The sequence below is a fragment of the Ylistrum balloti genome, unplaced genomic scaffold (assembly GCF_031769215.1).
Source record: "Ylistrum balloti isolate Yb309-2 unplaced genomic scaffold, AGI_CSIRO_Ybal_v1 Utg370544, whole genome shotgun sequence".
In the NCBI taxonomy this organism is placed as follows: Eukaryota; Metazoa; Mollusca; class Bivalvia; order Pectinida; family Pectinidae; genus Ylistrum; species Ylistrum balloti.
This window is the reverse complement of record NW_026782345.1, coordinates 1,025,114-1,044,940: the sequence shown is the minus strand read 5'-3', so window position 1 is coordinate 1,044,940 and position 19,827 is coordinate 1,025,114. Positions and strand designations below refer to the sequence as shown.

Sequence of the window (19,827 nt, the reverse complement as noted above, 5' to 3'; positions counted from 1 at the left end):
GAATTATATTACACAGATTGGAGCTGTACGTGAATTATATTATGATTGGAAGCTGTACGTGAATTGTATTACACAGATTGGAGCTGTACGTGAATTATATTACACAGATTGGAAGCTGTACGTGAATTACATTACACAGATTGGAAGCTGTACGTGAATTACATTACACAGATTGGAAGCTGTACGTGAATTATATTACACAGATTGGAAGCTGTACGTGAATTATATTACACAGATTGGAAGCTGTACGTGAATTATATTACACAGATTGGAAGCTGTACGTGAATTATATTACACAGATTGGAAGCTGTACGTGAATTATATTATGATTGGAAGCTGTACGTGAATTGTATTATGATTGGAAGCTGAACGTGAATTATATTACACACAGAGGAAGCTGTACGTGAATTATATTACACTGATTGGCAGCTGTACGTGAATTACATTACACAGATTGAAAGCTGTACGCAAATTATATTACACAGACTGGAAGCTGCACCTGAATTATATTACACTGATTGGAAGCTGTACATGAATTATATTACACAGATTGGAGCTGTACGTGAATTATATTATGATTGGAAGCTGTACGTGAATTGTATTACACAGATTGGAAGCTGTACGTGAATTGTATTACACATATTGGGAGCTGTACGTGAATTCTATTATGATTGGAAGCTGTACGTGAATTATATTATGATTGGAAGCTGTACGTGAATTGTATTACACAGATTGGAAGCTGTACGTGAATTATATTACACAGATTGGAAGCTGTACGTGAATTATATTACACAGATTGGAAGCTGTACGTGAATTATATTACACAGATTGGAAGCTGTACGTGAATTATATTACACAGATTGGAGCTGTACGTGAATTATATTACACAGATTGGAAGCTGTACGTGAATTATATTACACAGATTGGAAGCTGTACGTGAATTATATTACACAGATTGGAAGCTGTACGTGAATTATATTACACAGATTGGAAGCTGTACGAATGAATTACTGTACGTGAATTATATTATGATCGGAAGCTGTACGTGAATTATATTATGATTGGAAGCTGTACGTGAATTACAATACACAGATTGGAAGCTGTACGTGAATTATATTACACAGATTGGAGCTGTACGTAAATTATATTATGATTGGAAGCTGTACGTGAATTATATTACACAGATTGGAAGCTGTACGTAAAGAATATTACACTGATTGGAAGCTGTACGTGAATTACAATACACAGATTGGAAGCTGTACGTGAATTGTATTACACAGATTGGAAGCTGTACGTGAATTATATTATGATTGGAAGCTGTACGTGAATTATAATATGATTGGAAGCTGTACGTGAATTATATTATGATTGGAAGCTGTACGTGAATTATATTATGATTGGAAGCTGTACGTGAATTATATTACACAGATTGGAAGCTGTACGTGAATTATATTACACAGATTGGAAGCTGTACGTGAATTATATTACGCATATAAGAAGAAGTACGAGCATAATATTATTATACGAAGAAGTAGTTGAATAATAGTATGAGTCGAAGCTTTACGTGAATAATATTACACTGATTGGAAGATGTAGGTGAATTGTATTGCAAAGATTGGAAGCTGCACGTGAATTATATTACACAGAGGGCAACTGCGCCTGAATTATATTACACTTATTGGAAGCTGTACGTGAATTATATTACACAGATTGGAAGCTGTACGTGAATTGTATTACACAGATTGGAAGCTGTACGTGAATTATATTATTATTGGAAGCTGTACGTGAATTATAATATGATTTGAAGCTGTACGTGAATTATAATATGATTTGAAGCTGTACGTGAATTATAATATGATTTGAAGCTGTACGTGAATTATAATATGATTGGAAGCTGTACGTGAATTATATTACACAGATTGGAAGCTGTACGTGAATTGTGTTACACACACTGGAAGCTGTACGTGAAATGTATTACACAGATTGGAAGCTGTATATGAATTATATAATGATTGGAAGCTGTAGTTGAATTATATTACACAGATTGGGAGCTGTAGGTGAATTATATTACACAGATTGGAAGCTGTACGTGAATTATATTATGATTGGAAGCTGTACGTGAATTATATTACACAGATTGGAAGCTGTACGTGAATTATATTACACAGATTGGAAGCTGTACGTGAATTATATTACACTGATTGGAAGCTGTACGTGAATTATATTACACAGATTGGAAGCTGTACGTGAATTATATTACACAGATTGGAAGCTGTACGTGAATTATATTACACAGATTGGAAGCTGTACGTGAATTATATTACACAGATTGGAAGCTGTACGTGAATTATATTACACAGATTGGAAGCTGTACGTGAATTATATTACACAGATTGGAAGCTGTACGTAAAGAATATTACACTGATTGGAAGCTGTACGTGAATTACAATACACAGATTGGAAGCTGTACGTGAATTATATTACACAGATTGGAAGCTGTACGTGAATTATATTACACAGATTGGAAGCTGTACGTGAAGTACGTGAATTGTATTATGCAGCCAGAAAGCTGCACGTGAATTATATTACACAGATTGGAAGCTGTACGTGAATTATATTATGATTCGAAGCTGTACGTGAATTGTATTACACAGATTGGAAGCTGTACGTGAATTATATGCTATGCCATCATTCCAAGATGTTTGTGGTCCTGGGTCCATCGTTGTCAAAGTGGTTCCAAACCTGTCGGTCTCCTTCTATCCGTTGGGTGATGACGTAGTCAGTGAATAGCGTTGTATCTACGGGTAGGTCGACGTCTTCAAGGTCCTCCAAGGCGTTGAACCAGTAGTCCTCGATGTGATGTGGTGGTATTAGTGGAAGAACAGCGGCTCTACGAATCAGTCTGTGGATGTCTTTATTTTTCCTTGTAGTAGGTCTGGAGTCCAAGTAGCTTGGTCTTTCTCTTAATACACTGCGTGGAATGAAAGAAACAACCATTCACTGTAATCCCTGGGAAGACGGCTTTGGCTGCATTCTGGGCGTCCATGAAAATTGAAGTTGGGTTGAGTTGAAGTTGTAGAACCTCCATCGTAGATTTTAGCTTCTCCATGGATCTGGTGTAGATGACTTGCGAATTTCCTGGTAAAAGGGCGAATACGAGCGGGTACATTTGATCATCTATCATAGCATGGATCGTGTACAGCTGGCTGAAGAATCTTGGGCATGAGTAGAAAGTTCCATAGCAGTAGAGTGTGTCGGTAGTTGATAGAATCTCCAGGTTTGTTGTAGTGGCAAAAGCTAGCATCCGTGTGCTGTCACTTCTGTTTCAAAATAAAAAAAAAAATGAAATATATTATTGTTGTAAGTTACATCATTGTTGTAAGTTACATACATCATTGTTGTAAGTTATATACATCATTGTTGTAAGTTATATATATTCATCATTGTTGTAAGTTACATACATCATTGTTGTAAGTTATATACATCATTGTTGTAAGTTATTGTAACAGCCAAGTGGTATAACTCAACCACTAATCTTAGTAGCGCAGCTGACTGCTACAAAGAAGTTTGAATAATCACTCTGATTGATGCCAGTTCATTAAATATAACCCATTGACTTTGTTAAATAAATGTTACTCCATAATTGAATGTGTCTTTATTCATCTTGGATCCTTTCTTCATCCATCTAAAGTCCGCAACATTGACTTATACTTGTATTTCTGATAATGACATTTGCAGAGAACTCAGTCCCATACAACTGAGGGATAGTTCATGCCCAGAACTGAACTCCAAAGAATTATCTGTCTTTTGACCATTAACAGTGACTTGAGACCAGAATGGCTTTAATCAAGTATTTAGATAATCAAGCCACAATCACTGTCCCCGGGACAGCGATTCTACTCAAATACAACCAAGAGTAGTATAAAGTTCAATAATTTAATTATGGATTCTTATTTCATATGACAAATTATAATCCAACCTAGCACTCTCACACCTCATTCTCACTATAGCTTACAAATGTATAAATGCTATTTACAATGGAAGATGAATTTTTATATTAATAATTTAATAATTCCCGGAATAATAATGAGAATAAATATACAATAGAATAAATAGTACAAGTAAAAAAACCCTAGATCCAGCAAGCTCCAGCCTAAGAAAACTCCCCAAATGATATTCTATAACTTATGAATGAATGATAGTGAAATGGTTTTAAAGATCTAAAAACATAGTAATGATTTGAATTAATAGTTCTCTTACAAAATCCCATCATTTACAATGTTTCCTAACCAGTCTTTACATCCCACCCAAGAAATTAGGATTAGGTCTACTGTAACCTAAGTTTTCCTCCCTATGAAATTCCCAAAATAAATCCACATTTAACACAAGAACAGACATACAAGACAAGACAGCCGCTTTGGAGTTTGAGGAAATGGCCTCTTTCACCCTTAGCGGAAAATACAAAGAGAAACATCACATAACGCAACACCCACCTCTGCTTCTAAAACAGAAGTGACCCCCCAAACCAATGTAACTGATCTCTGCTGGAGCGTTGCTGGAATTACCATGGCAATCACGTGGAATCATTCTCCCGCTGAATTCTTGCTGGAATAAGTTGTGTACACAGTTTACACAATTAACTTTATGAGAATATCTAATATTATATTTACATACCAAATCAACTTCACTTTCAAACACATTTAACCACGATGTACGACTCCCAAAATTTCTACTCGTACTAAAAATAACATTTGTTTACTACTCATCTGGCGTACTACGTCACGTCCAGTTCTCGCTCCCGTCAAAACATCTACAAGACCATGCTTCCACAGCTCGCCGACTATTTCATGTACAAACAGATAATGCTACATAACGCTTACAGGTATAATTAATGTAATATAATTAATGTAACAATGAATAGATTTCTGCATAGTTATAACCCTTTTTCGCCATTTCCTCACATTATAGACGTAATTACATAAGTTTACCGTTCATAATATACGTGTTTCACACCCCATCCTGTCACACTACTCCCCCCTTAAAATACGTTCATGTCCCCATGAACAATATACACTGGTAAACTATTCAATATGAATATACTATTGAATATAAATTATATGAAAAGGTTAATGATAAAGTTATTGTTTTAACAACGATGAATTTATAAGGAAACCAAGTCAATGATTAGCATATATTTTCCTTAAGGGTTCTTCTCTTCTTGGAAGCTGGTTGGCATAACAAGAGGTCCAATTTCTCCTCAATTCTTTTTTGTCCCTGTTTCAAGTTGTTAACCTCCCTGGATATTTCGATGAGGAGTTTGGTAGTATTGTCCTCAATGTTTGTCCTTTGCTCCAAAATTTCTAAAATAGATTCAATACCAGAAATCTTGGTAGATGGTGACATAACTAGAGATGGCGATGCTTGACTACTAACATTCATTTTGTCCTCAGATGTCTTTGGAAGGTCAAAGAGAGTGAGATCAATGTCCTCCAGAGGAGGCATTGGTATCTCACACGATGGTTCCAATAAAGCCTCAGGAAGTATTGTTAGGGCATAAAATTCCTGTGCAGCATCTGTTGGTTTTCTGCTATTCCAAATTGAGTCGCTCTCTGGTTTCGACATTCTCTTGAGGTGAATCTCTTCTTTAAGAAAGACTGGTGAGCTGGATTGCTTGAGGCAATCCAGTCCTTCTAATGGGATCCCTGCCTCTTGCCGGAGTTTCAATTTCCCTTTATGGTCTGGGTAACTGGAGACATGGCGATCCAGATCGTGCTTCCTGGTGGCCCGGAATAAACAAAGCGTGCAATAGAAAGGAGATAACTCCAAGGCTATGTGGTGCTTATAAATGTGGCTGACGACAGGCCTCCTTTCGTCCTTAAACTCACATGACATGCAGGAATATACACGGCCTCGTCTATTAGTATTGGAGTCCGTGATGTCTGGAAGTACAAAGGAAGTAGTTAATGGATGTTTGGTGGTACCCAAAATAATCCCAAGATTTGCCAAGGCTGGATATTCTGGATCTAGAGTCTATGGTTTTCTAAATTCTCATTAAAAATCTTTCATCATAAATGAGTATATAGTATTAAAATAATAACGGCAATTAAAGATTAGTTAAGTACAGTCTTCATCCAATCAGGCTTGTCTCCTAGATACATCTTAAGTGTATCATGGTGCAGGATTCTTGATTGTTTTGGATTTGGAGATAGCTGAACTCGGAATGTGACATCTGTAAGCTTCTCTGTAATAATACCAGGTCCAATATATGCGACTTGTAGTTTTGGAGATACACCAATCTTACGTTCTTCGTTTAAACACCATACAGGGTCTCCTACATTATACAAGATGTGGCTCAGGTTTCTGTCATAAAAATCTTTCCTGCGCTGGAAATTGGACTTGAGATGGTTCCTAGCTACCTCATGAGCTAATTGCATTCTGGATTTCAGGTATTCTACATATTCACCGTAAGTTGTGACATTTTGATTAGAAGAGGTCCTACTACCAAATACTAGTTCTACCGGAAGTCGTACTTCTCTGCCCATCATCAGTAGATTAGGACTTAGCCCAGTTGATTCGTGAGGAGTTGCACGATATGCTGCTGCTAGGCAACCTAAATTCTTATCCCAGTCGGTTTGCTGTCCTATAAGATACGCTTTAAGCATGCGTACTAATGTACGGTTAAAACGTTCAACTTGGCCATTACATTGTGGGTGTCTGGCTGAGGTTCTTGTCTTTTTAATTTCTAATAATTGACATAACTCTCTAAATATGGAACTCTCATAATTACGGCCTTGGTCTGAGTGTATTGACAATGGAGTACCAAATCGACTGATAACTTCATCAAGTATTTTCTCTGCACATGTTTTTGCTGTTTGGTCTGGGACAGGTAAGATCTCTACCCATTTGAAGAAGTAATCTGTGACCAGTAAAATGTATCTGTTTCCTCGAGGTGTAAGTGGAAGAGGTCCAAGGATATCAGTTGCCATTCTTTCAAGTGGTGCTCCTATAGACATATCACCTAAGTGAGCCTTTGGTTTCTTCATCGGTAGTTTTGTTTGTCCACGTGTAGTGCATTTCATAATCCATATTTTGATGTCTCCTCTAATGTCATACCAGTAGAACCTTTGCAGTGTATTCTCCTGGGTCTTCTTTTTACCAAGGTGACCACCCAACTTGTTGTTGTGCATATGAGTCATGACTTCATCTCTCATTGTAGTAGGGACTAGTAGTTGTAGAAAATGACCAGTACCAGCACGGCGGTTAAAATTCCTGCAAGCAATGCCATCTTTGAAGGTCAAAGACTGAAAAATATGCCAATAGTGTTTAACTGCAGAATTCCTAGCAACAATGTCTGAATGATCAGGTCGTGAGCCATTCTCCAATCATTTCACTATGTGTTTGAGGTCTGGATCTTTAGCTTGAGACTTACAAATTTCATCAGGACTATAAGTTGTACTCCAAGGGGTCCAAGTGACATCTAGTAGATCATCACCTGTTTTATTTCGTTTCTGTTGACCTGTTGTTACAGATCTCACAGGTTGCTCCTGAGGAACTAATGTATTATCCATATCTTTCCCTCGTTTTACACATTTAGTACAAGGTCCGCAGGGTAAATGTAATGGTGTCTCGACGTCACATTGGCAATCATGTGGATATTCACATCGGGACATAGCGTCCGCATTGTTGTGTTTGGTCCCTGGACGGTACTCGATGGCAAAATCATACGAGGATAAATCTTCTAGGCAACGTGCTATTTTTCCTTTTGGTTCCTTCATCTGGAATAACCATACTAATGCCCTGTGGTCTGTACGAACCAGGAACTTACATCCTAGTAGATACTGTCTGTAATAATGTACGAAATACTTCACTGCTAACAGTTCCTTGTCTGTCACACAGTAGTTCCTTTCTGCTCTGTTTAGTGTTCGACTGCCATAGGAGATAACCTTTGTATCACCATCAGAACGCTGACTGAGTACCGCACCAATACCATAATTGCTGGCATCGGTGTCCAGGATATATTCTCCATCATCCTTTGGGTAAGCCATGATTTCTGGACTCATCAGTTTGGATTTGAGGGTTTGGAAACTGTTGGTGCAATCATCTGTCCATAGAAATTTCTTGTCTTTCTTTGTAAGTTGAATAAGTGATCTGGCAAGATCAGAAAAGTTTTTAATGAAGCGTCTGTAGTAACTGGCCATACCAAGAAATTGACGAACTTCCTTCACAGTTGTAGGAGTGTGCCATTCTTGTATTTTCTTAACATTATCTGGGTTTGGGCGCACACCTCCTTCTGATACCACATGGCCCAGAAAAGTAACTTCGTGTTGTAATAATGAACACTTCTCCGGTTTAAGCTTCACACCGGCATTATGTAATCTATCAACTATTTCTTCCACTCTTCTGATATGTTCATCAAATGTAGAGCTGAATATGATTATGTCGTCAAGGTAGACTAAGCAAGTGAGCCATTGTAGTCCACTAAGAGCGATTTCTATGAAGCGCTGAAAAGTTGCCGGAGAGTTACACAAACCAAAAGGCATGGTTTTAAACTCAAACAAACCATATTTGGTGATAAAAGCTGTCTTTGGTATATCTTCCTTCTTAACTGGTATCTGGTGATATCCTGAAGTCAGATCAAAAGTAGAAAAGTATTTTTGCGCCGTCTATAGAGTCTAGACAGTCTTGTATTCTTGGTAGAGGAAATGCATCCTTTACTGTGACATTGTTGACTTTTCTGTAATCGACACAAGGTCGTACTTTCCCGTTTTTCTTCCTAACTAGTACAATCGGAGAGCTCCATGGTGAAGATGATTTCTGAATGACACCCTGTTTCTCCAATTGGTCAATTGCCTTCTTCTCTTCCCTCGCAAATGCTAAAGGTACTTTTCTTGCACGTTGCTTTATTGGTCTAGTATCGCCTGTATTTATTTCATGTAGGACCAGATGTGTTACTCCCAAATCTGTATCATCTCTGGAGAAAGAATCTGAGTACTTAGAAAGTAACTTTGCCACTTTGTTTCGTTGATTTTTGTCTAGTTGTTGGGGTATCCCCTCATACATACTCTTCAAGTGTGGTGGAACAATGTTGCTTATGTCATTTTCCACAGTAGATGTATTATTGCCGTCATCTGTAAAGTCATTAGTTATCTTTATTCTACGTATGGAGTTGTAATTAGAGGTTTCAGTGACATCCTCACTTCTTGCAAGTGGAATAACATGTTCATATTGCTCTGCAGTACCCAATACTGTATCTTGATTGATGGAAACATCAGTTGGAAATGGATTCATGACTCTAACTTTGGCAGTTGTAGATTGACTAATATCAACAATGCATGGTGCTAGTAGCAGGGAGTACTTCGATATCATGTTGTCTGTAGGTTCAATGATGAAATGCCTTTGGTCATCTGTTTTTACAATGTAAGTATCAATAAGGCATTCAGAAAGGGCTGGTACGATATAATGGTCTGCAGCGGTCACTTTCCGTATTATTTTCCTTCCAACTTGGGTACAGATAATAGTGTGTTCTCCTAAGGTAATAATACCTTTACTAAGTAATATGTCTGCAAGACGTAAAGGACTATTCTGTAGAATATCAATCCCTAAGAGGGCATCATCGGAGATATCTGCAACTATTACTTCGTGCTGTATCTTCAAGGATCCTAGTTGGATTTCAAATTCAGCTTTACCATACTCTTCAAGTGGTGTATCATTGGCGCTTCGAAGTGGGATTGCTGGCATAAGATTAGGTCGGTTTGGTGTTGGTATTTTCTCAAATAGTCTTTTGGAGAGAATTGTTCTTGTAGCACCGGTATCAGTTGTGAATACGGTCTTGATTCCTTGTACTGCTCCCTCAATAAACAAACCATTAGCTATAACAGTTTTACGTATTATTGGTAGATTTGTTTCTAAAGTAGATTCATCTTGTTTTTCATGACCATTTGTTACAGGTACTTTGGCGTCATTCCGGTCACTAGAATTAGCCTCTAACAGTTTAAACCATTGCTATAGTTGTCATTGATGTACCGTTGCCTGTTGCCAGACTGAGTGTTGTTGCTTTGATGACTATTACCCTGATACTGTGAAGCAGGTTGATATTGACCTTGGTGAACTTGACCTTTGGAGTCATAGTGGTTGTTGCTTTGTTTTTGTTGCAGACGTTGTGGACATTTACGGGATATGTGACCAGGCTGGCTACAAGTAAAACAAATGATATCCTTGTGGTGATTACTGCTGTGACGTGGTCTTGAGTTTGCGATGGTATTCTTAATATCCTCTATTGATTTCTCTAGAGAGCGTAAGACATTTGTCGGTATTACTAGGAGAGGAGGGTTTATTTGTGGTGTTGTTTACCCTTTTTGGTTTACTTCTGACGGCTTCTACATTCCGTACATGATTGGTTTCCTCCTCTGCCTCGTCATCCTCATCACTTGTATCAGTAGTAGTTGTAGCAGTTTTAGTTAGCCTGAGAGAACCTTCCTTGTCAGTCTTTTGTGACCTCTTTGTTTCCACATAGCTGACAACAAAATAGACTGCCTCATCTACATCTTTAGGGTCTTTATGATATTCCACTTCAAAACTTGCTTTTTGATTCTGTAGACCATCAAAGAACTTGCGAAGAACATCTTCTGATCTTGTTTTTGTGTCTCTCTCTTTGTGGGCTTTGTCATATAACCTCTTAAGTTCAGCTGCATACTCTTCTACCGTTTCACCAGGTTTTTGCTGCCTTTTGCTGAACTGGGCTGCAAATGTCTTTGAAGTCTCTACTACTCTGTATCTGTTATGTAATTCTTTGATCAGGGCATTGTAGTTGTTTCGAACTTTCCTTGTCAGTTGTCCAAATACAAATTCTCCAGCCTTGCCTTGCAGTCTAGGTAATAACTGATCCAGTCGTTGACCATTATCCCAGTTGTTCCTGTCAGCGACAGTCTCAAATCTGTTAAACCATATTTTCCAGGTTTCTTTATCAGTAAAAGGAGGAAACTTTGTTGTTACGCTCTGTGATTTATAAGCGACACCTACAGAGGCAGCTGTAATGTTATCATCGTCTTCTTCTTCAGACATGTGTTCCGAACTGGAGTCTGTATTATTAGATTGATGAGACCTATGGTTGGATGGTCCAAAATTCATGCATACCGGTCCAGCGTTGTCACTGGTGTCTCTGGTGTTTAAATGTCTGTTGTGAGATAAAATTGATTGAAAAACTGTCTGCATCATCTCTAAGTTGTTTGCTATCTTGTCCATTCTGTTTGTAACATCATCAAGTTGTTTCTTCATATGATCCCCTTGGTCGTTGTCCAAGTGACCTTCAGAAGTAGATTCTTGACCTTCACCCTCAGATGTCGGTTGTGACCTCAAAACATCAAAAGTGTTACTTGTCTTCTTTCCACCCTGCCTATTTTTGGTCTGGTCCCTTTGAATAGGTTGGTTCATAATTAATTCAACATCAGAATCTTCATCTGGATCTACTTGGCGTCTTCTTTGGATTCTTAAGCTCTTTCGGCTGGCCATCTTCTGGACAAGATTATTTCAGGTTGCAGGATTTACTGGAATTGTTTGTTAGCCAGTTTTACCTGAAGTCACTATCTGTAAAAGCGTATTTACTCAGACCCTTACAAGAAAACCTGAATTTGTCTGAAATGATTGGAGCCACTTAACAGCAGAACAGCACACTGTGTGGTGGAATAGTATGACCACTTAACAGCGGAACAGCACACTGTATGGTGGTGAACTCAGACATATACCGGAACACCGGATTGTTATCTAGATAGTTACAGAAACTAGGATGATCCAAATTACCCAAAAGTTCCAATCAACCAGCGTAAGGAATGTTACTTGAAAAATTAAATAGGGCCCGGTTTCTTGAATTTCAGTAATCAGTCAAGTAAGGGAAGATTGAAAATCCTGTAAAATGTAAATATACAAGTTTTGCCATCTATGTTTAATAACATTTTTAGGAACAATGTTTACTATAATATTAGGTAAAGAGAAAAAAATAAAAAGTAACATTGCTTAAGACACACATCTGTGTCATCACATAATGGTTTCACAATCTTAGTTCAATTATTCTTACAGGACTTCGGTATATTACATACAATTTTCACACCAAAATTATTCAATACAATAACTGTACACCTACAGTATTATTAGACAATGAAAAACCCTTAACTACCACCAGGTCTTGTTCGGCATATACCTGTATATGATTTCTCAAAATTCCACATTGAGTCCACTCAATGAGTCCAAGTACAACTATAACATAATTCTGTTAATGCTATAGCTAAAAAAAATTATCCCTCCATACGCATCCATGTATGTCTCACTAAGGGAAAAAAACAATATCACCACAAAGTGATATTCCACAAAGTCACCAAATCTGTTAGGTGCCCTGAACACCAGCTCCGTTAGGCATCCAAATACAACAGATCACTACCTCTCCATACCCCGGTTAACCTTCTATAAAGATATGTCTCACACGAAAAGTAGCAACCTACAAGACTTTATCCACTGGTGGTAGTTCCCACAACTAGACAACAACTCTACTCAGTACACAGAATCCGTGAGTTGTGTCCCCTAATAGTATTAAACCTGATCAACTATGTGTTACAAAATAGATAATGACGTCTGCATCAAAATAATCTATCAAGAACCTAACCCCATTGGCTCTCTCTAGCTACTTGAACATATTAACTTTTGGAGAATTCAGTATGTGGGCCTCAATCACATACCAGAATTATATTTAGTATTCCATCAAAATTGATTATTCCACAAAGTCTGATCACTACATTTTCCAATTATAGGTACCTCAAATCTATACATGAAAAATAGTAGTCCATATAAACAACCGTCTAATCTCACAACACTAGCATACACACTAGTTACACAACATTTTCCAAAATATAGGTTCCTCAAGTCTATACATGGAAAATAATTGTCCATATAAACACACATCTTCAACACTAGCACACACACTAGTTACACACACAGAAGATTAATAAAAATTATGTGTATTAAACAATATAAAAAATAAGCATCTGATAACCAAGTTTCCGCTGCCACCAAAACTATGTAACAGCCAAGTGGTATAATCAACCACTAATCTTGGTAGCGCAGCTGACTGCTACAAAGAAGTTTGAATAATCACTCTGATTGATGCCAGTTCATTAAATATAACCCATTGACTTTGTTAAATAAATGTTACTCCATAATTGAATGTCTTTATTCATCTTGGATCCTTTCTTCATCCATCTAAAGTCCGCAACATTGACTTATACTTGTATTTCTGATAATGACATTTGCAGAGAACTCAGTCCCATACAACTGAGGGATAGTTCATGCCCAGAACTGAACTCCAAAGAATTATCTGTCTTTTGACCATTAACAGTGACTTGAGACCAGAATGGCTTTAATCAAGTATTTAGATAATCAAGCCACAATCACTGTCCCCGGGACAGCGATTCCACTCAAATACAACCAAGAGTAGTATAAAGTTCAATAATTTAATTATGGATTCTTATTTCATATGACAAATTATAATCCAACCTAGCACTCTCACACCTCATTCTCACTATAGCTTACAAATGTATAAATGCTATTTACAATGGAAGATGAATTTTTATATTAATAATTTAATAATTCCCGGAATAATAATGAGAATAAATATACAATAGAATAAATAGTACAAGTAAAAAACCCTAGATCCAGCAAGCTACAGCCTAAGAAAACTCCCCAAATGATATTCTATAACTTATGAATGAATGATAGTGAAATGGTTTTAAAGATCTAAAAACATAGTAATGATTTGAATTAATAGTTCTCTTACAAAATCCCATCATTTACAATGTTCCCTAACCAGTCTTTACATCCCACCCAAGAAATTAGGATTAGGTCTACTGTAACCTAAGTTTTCCTCCCTACGAAATTCCCAAAATAAATCCTAAATCCCACATTTAACACAAGAACAGACATACAAGACAAGACAGCCACTTTGGAGTTTGAGGAAATGGCCTCTTTCACCCTTAGCGGAAAATACAAAGAGAAGCATCACATAACGCAACACCCACCTCTGCTTCCAAAACAGAAGTGACCCCTCAAACCAATGTAACTGATCTCTGCTGGAGCGTTGCTGGAATTACCATGGCAATCACGTGGAATCATTCTCCCGCTGAATTCTTGCTGGAATAAGTTGTGTACACAGTTTACACAATTAACTTTATGAGAATATCTAATATTATATTTACATACCAAATCAACTTCACTTTCAAACACATTTAACCACGATGTACGACTCCCAAAATTTCTACTCGTACTAAAAATAACATTTGTTTACTACTCATCTGGCGTACTACGTCACGTCCAGTTCTCGCTCCCGTCAAAACATCTACAAGACCATGCTTCCACAGCTCGCCGACTATTTCATGTACAAACAGATAATGCTACATAACGCTTACAGGTATAATTAATGTAATATAATTAATGTAACAATGAATAGATTTCTGCATAGTTATAACCCTTTTTCGCCATTTCCTCACATTATAGACGTAATTACATAAGTTTATCGTTCATAATATACGCGTTTCACACCTCACCACCCCATCCTGTCACATTATATATATTCATCATTGTTGTAAGTTATGTACATCATTGTTGTAAGTTACATACATCATTGTTGTAAGTTATGTACATCATTGTTGTAAGTTACATACATCATTGTTGTAAGTTACATACATCATTGTTGTAAGTTATATACATCATTGTTGTAAGTTACATACATCATTGTTGTAAGTTATATACATCGTTGTTGTAAGTTATATACATCATTGTTGTAAGTTATATACATCGTTGTTGTAAGTTATATACATCATTGTTGTAAGTTACATACATCATTGTTGTAAGTTACATACATCGTTGTTGTAAGTTACATACATCGTTGTTGTAAGTTATATACATCATTGTTGTAAGTTACATACATCATTGTTGTAAGTTACATATATCATTGTTGTAAGTTATATACATCATTGTTGTAAGTTATATACATCGTTGTTGTAAGTTATATACATCATTGTTGTAAGTTATATACATCATTGTTGTAAGTTACATACATCATTGTTGTAAGTTATATACATCGTTGTTGTAAGTTATATACATCGTTGTTGTAAGTTATATACATCATTGTTGTAAGTTACATATATCATTGTTGTAAGTTATATACATCATTGTTGTAAGTTATATACATCATTGTTGTAAGTTACATACATCATTGTTGTAAGTTATATACATCGTTGTTGTAAGTTATATACATCGTTGTGGTAAGTTACATACATCGGTGTTGTAAGTTATATACATCATTATTGTAAGTTATATACATCGTTGTTGTAAGTTATATACATCATTGTTGTAAGTTATATATATTCATCATTGTTGTAAGTTATATATATACATCATTGTTGTAAGTTACATATATCATTGTTGTAAGTTACATACATCATTGATGTAAGTTATATACATCGTTGTTGTAAGTTACATACATCGTTGTTGTAAGTTATATACATCATTGTTGTAAGTTATATACATCATTGTTGTAAGTTATATACATCTTTGTTGTAAGTTATATACATCTTTGTTGTAAGTTATATACATCCTTGTTGTAAGTTATATACATCATTGTTGTAAGTTACATATATCATTGTTGTAAGTTATATACATCATTGTTGTAAGTTATATACATCATTGTTGTAAGTTATATACATCATTGTTGTAAGTTACATACATCATTGTGGTAAGTTACATACATCATTGTTGTAAGTTATATACATCGTTGTTGTAAGTTATATACATCATTGTTGTAAGTTATATATATTCATCATTGTTGTAAGTTATATACATCATTGTTGTAAGTTATATACATCGTTGTTGTAAGTTATATATATTCATCATTGTTGTAAGTTATATACATCATTGTTGTAAGTTATATACATCATTGTTGTAAGTTATATATATTCATCATTGTTGTAAGTTATATACATCATTGTTGTAAGTTATATACATCGTTGTTGTAAGTTATATACATCATTGTTGTAAGTTATATATATTCATCATTGTTGTAAGTTATATACATCATTGTTGTAAGTTATATACATCGTTGTTGTAAGTTATATACATCATTGTTGTAAGTTATATACATCGTTGTTGTAAGTTATATACATCGTTGTTGTAAGTTATATACATCGTTGTTGTAAGTTATATACATCATTGTTGTAAGTTATATACATCATTGTTGTAAGTTATATACATCATTGTTGTAAGTTATATATATACATCATTGTTGTAAGTTAAATACATCATTGTTGTAAGTTATATACATCATTGTTGTAAGTTATATACATCGTTGTTGTAAGTTATATACATCATTGTTGTAAGTTACATATATCATTGTTGTAAGTTATATACATCATTGTTGTAAGTTATATATATTCATCATTGTTGTAAGTTATATACATCATTGTTGTAAGTTATATACATCGTTGTTGTAAGTTATATACATCATTGTTGTAAGTTATATACATCGTTGTTGTAAGTTATATACATCGTTGTTGTAAGTTATATACATCGTTGTTGTAAGTTATATACATCATTGTTGTAAGTTATATACATCATTGTTGTAAGTTATATATATTCATCATTGTTGTAAGTTACATACATCATTGTGGTAAGTTACATACATCATTGTGGTAAGTTACATACATCATTATTGTAAGTTACATACATCGGTGTTGTAAGTTATATACATCATTGTTGTAAGTTATATATATACATCATTGTTGTAAGTTATATATATACATCATTGTTGTAAGTTATATACATCATTGTTGTAAATTATACACTATATATACGGAGGTATATTGCACGTGACATGTCACGCGCCACGTGTGAAGGCGTGTCTTAACATGTCATCTTAAACAAAAGCTCGTCATCGCCGAGGTAACATTTTGACGTCGTGCGACCTCCCTCCGACCTCAAAATGTGTGTATGCACCTGAATAGCTTGAACGGGGTGGAACCGGTTTCTTGGTGGTCTGTGTACCGAGACAAACTAAATACCACAGACGGGCAGGGCCATGTATGTTTCTTGGTGGTCTGTGTACCGAAATAAACGGGATACCGCAGACGGGGCAGGGCCATGTATGTTTCTTGGTGGTCTGTGTACCGAGATAAACGGGATACCACAGACGGGCAGGGCCATGTAGGTTTCTTGGTGGTCTGTGTACCGAGATAAACGGGATATCACAGACGGGCAGGGCCATGTAGGTTCCTTGGTGGTCTGTGTACCGAGATAAACGGGATACTACAGACGGGCAAGTCCATGCAGGTTTCTTGGTGGTCTGTGTACCGAGATAAACGGGATACCACAGACGGGCAGGGCCATGTAGGTTTCTTGGTGGTATGTGTACCGAGATAAACGGGATACCACAGACGGGCAGGGCCATGTAGGTTTCTTGGTGGTCTGTGTACCGAGATAAACGGGATATCACAGACGGGCAGGGCCATGTAGGTTCCTTGGTGGTCTGTGTACCGAGATAAACGGGATACTACAGACGGGCAAGTCCATGCAGGTTTCTTGGTGGTCTGTGTACCGAGATAAACGGGATACCACAGACGGGCAGGGCCATGTAGGTTTCTTGGTGGTATGTGTACCGAGATAAACGGGATACCACAGACGGGCAGGGCCATGTAGGTTTCTTGGTGGTCTGTGTACCGAGATAAACGGGATACCACAGACGGGCAGGGCCATGTAGGTTTCTTGGTTGTCTGTGTACCGAGATAAACGGGATACCGCAGACGGGGCAGGACCATGTAGGTTCCTTGGTGGTCTGTGTACCGAGATAAACGGGATACCACAGACGGGCAGGGCCATGTAGGTTTCTTGGTGGTCTGTGTACCGAGAGAGACGGGATACCGCAGACGGGGCAGGACCATGTAGGTTTCTTGATGGTCTGTATACCGAGATAAACGGGATACCGCATACAGGGCAGGACCGTGTATGTTCTTTGGTAGTCTGTGTACCGAGAGAGACGGGATACCGCAGACGGGGCAGGACCATGTAGGTTTCTTGGTGGTCTGTAGACAGGATACCGCAGACGGGGCAGGACCATGTAGTTTTCTTGGTGATCTGTATACCGAGATAAATGAAATACCTCAGACGGGGCAGGACCATGTAGGTTTCTTGGTGGTCTGTGTACCGAGAGAGAATGGATACCGCAGACTATTGCATTATGGCATTTAAACAGAAATATAGAAAAAAAAACTATCGAGGACAAACCCCTTTAACGTCCTGTAACAAACAAACAACCTGGTCTGTTAGAGGATATTTGTAGCATGGAAAATTCACTCAAACATTTATAGATAAGTTTGAGCGCAAGTTTTGATCAAATGTAAAATCACAACTGGAACATATTTCTAAAAGTTGAAATGAAAAACTGACATTCTTACTGAGGTTTAACCAACATACGCAATCTTACTTCATCTGGTAGGTAGGTTTACCCTCGAGAAACAAGGCTCTGGAATTATTATTATAAAGAACATTATTGAAATTGAACAACATTTCATCTTTAACTGCAATGTTTGTATTTTTCAGTACACTGAAACATTACCGGTCTAAGATAGACACGAGAAAAATTCCTATCACTGAACTAGAGTTACTTCCCTTCATGCGTGTTCTGGTGTGATCGCCTATTACAATGGTTGAAGGGGGATGGGATAGAGTTGTTACTAAGACATAAAAGTTGACCCCCATGACATGATATCTACTTTGATCACATGTTGCCTACTTCTAGTATAATTTTGTATTGTCTATAGTAATATTTGATATATGATCCTGACCTAACATATCCTAACTTGACCACGCCCGATCTCCATCGACCGCTGACATTGCAGGGATCATCACCGCGCAAGTTGGACATTTCCAGAAGGGAAACCATTTTAAGTCCCACCCAACGGACAACGTTAGTGCTTGGTTGGTGTTAAAAGGTGATTTCGGTATCTACATTATATTAGGTAGAGTTTGGAAGGGTAAATGAAACGAGTAATGTAGGATGGGCTACAAGAATTGAGGTGTGGTGAGTGTTCCTGTTTCCATGTGTTGAGAGGCCACTGCCTTCGTAAGTGAATGTTGACTGTGAAGTGAAGGCGAACGTGTGGTGGTATTGGCTGAGAGTTGTATGTGTATGGTTATAGTAGTAGGCATCTCATTAAGAGAAAATGTACACAAATTCAGTGATATTTCTTTTACAAATGTAACCCTGGTAAATGTCTATCTCTTCTCTGGTTTAGCTTAATCGATTGAGCGTAACAATAAACAGGCACTCGGATGAATAATTACCTCCGTCACATTATACAAATATACGTCATCAATATTTTACTCTTGCAATATAAACAATTACACAAACCGATGTTTTGTCATAACCGTTCAATTATGCCGGACAATATCACAGAACGTGACGTAATCAATGTTGCGCAAGCTGTTAGCATAATAAATATTTTTTTAAACCCTCGGCATTCTAGGTTATCAGATTTATACAAAATACAAACCGAAAGAACATATAACGTACAAAGTGGTAGTGAACCTTCATAGGATTACTGCTGGCTTTAGTCGTCAGATAGCGGCCACTGGACATCCAGGTGTTGTTCCACAAATAAATTAGCGTGTGTGACAAGTCACTTGAGAGGGTATAGAAATAGTATGGTCAACTATTCATCTTCCCAGTAACAAATCTCCCGTCAACTAGTCAACTCCCTCGTTTAGAGCCCCAGGTCAGACATTTAAAGATGGCCG

The 19,827-nt window shown here is 36.9% G+C and overlaps 1 long non-coding RNA gene across 1 annotated transcript; it reads right to left on the bottom strand.

Moving 5' to 3' along the window:
• Nucleotides 1–2,684: 2,684 nt before the first annotated feature.
• Nucleotides 2,685–19,775, bottom strand: LOC132556096 (uncharacterized). Its single transcript, XR_009554462.1, has 3 exons — nucleotides 19,604–19,775; nucleotides 14,061–14,172; nucleotides 2,685–3,320 (listed from the first exon to the last, which is right to left on the bottom strand). It is a non-coding gene; the product is annotated as an uncharacterized LOC132556096 (long non-coding RNA).
• Nucleotides 19,776–19,827: the final 52 nt, after the last annotated feature.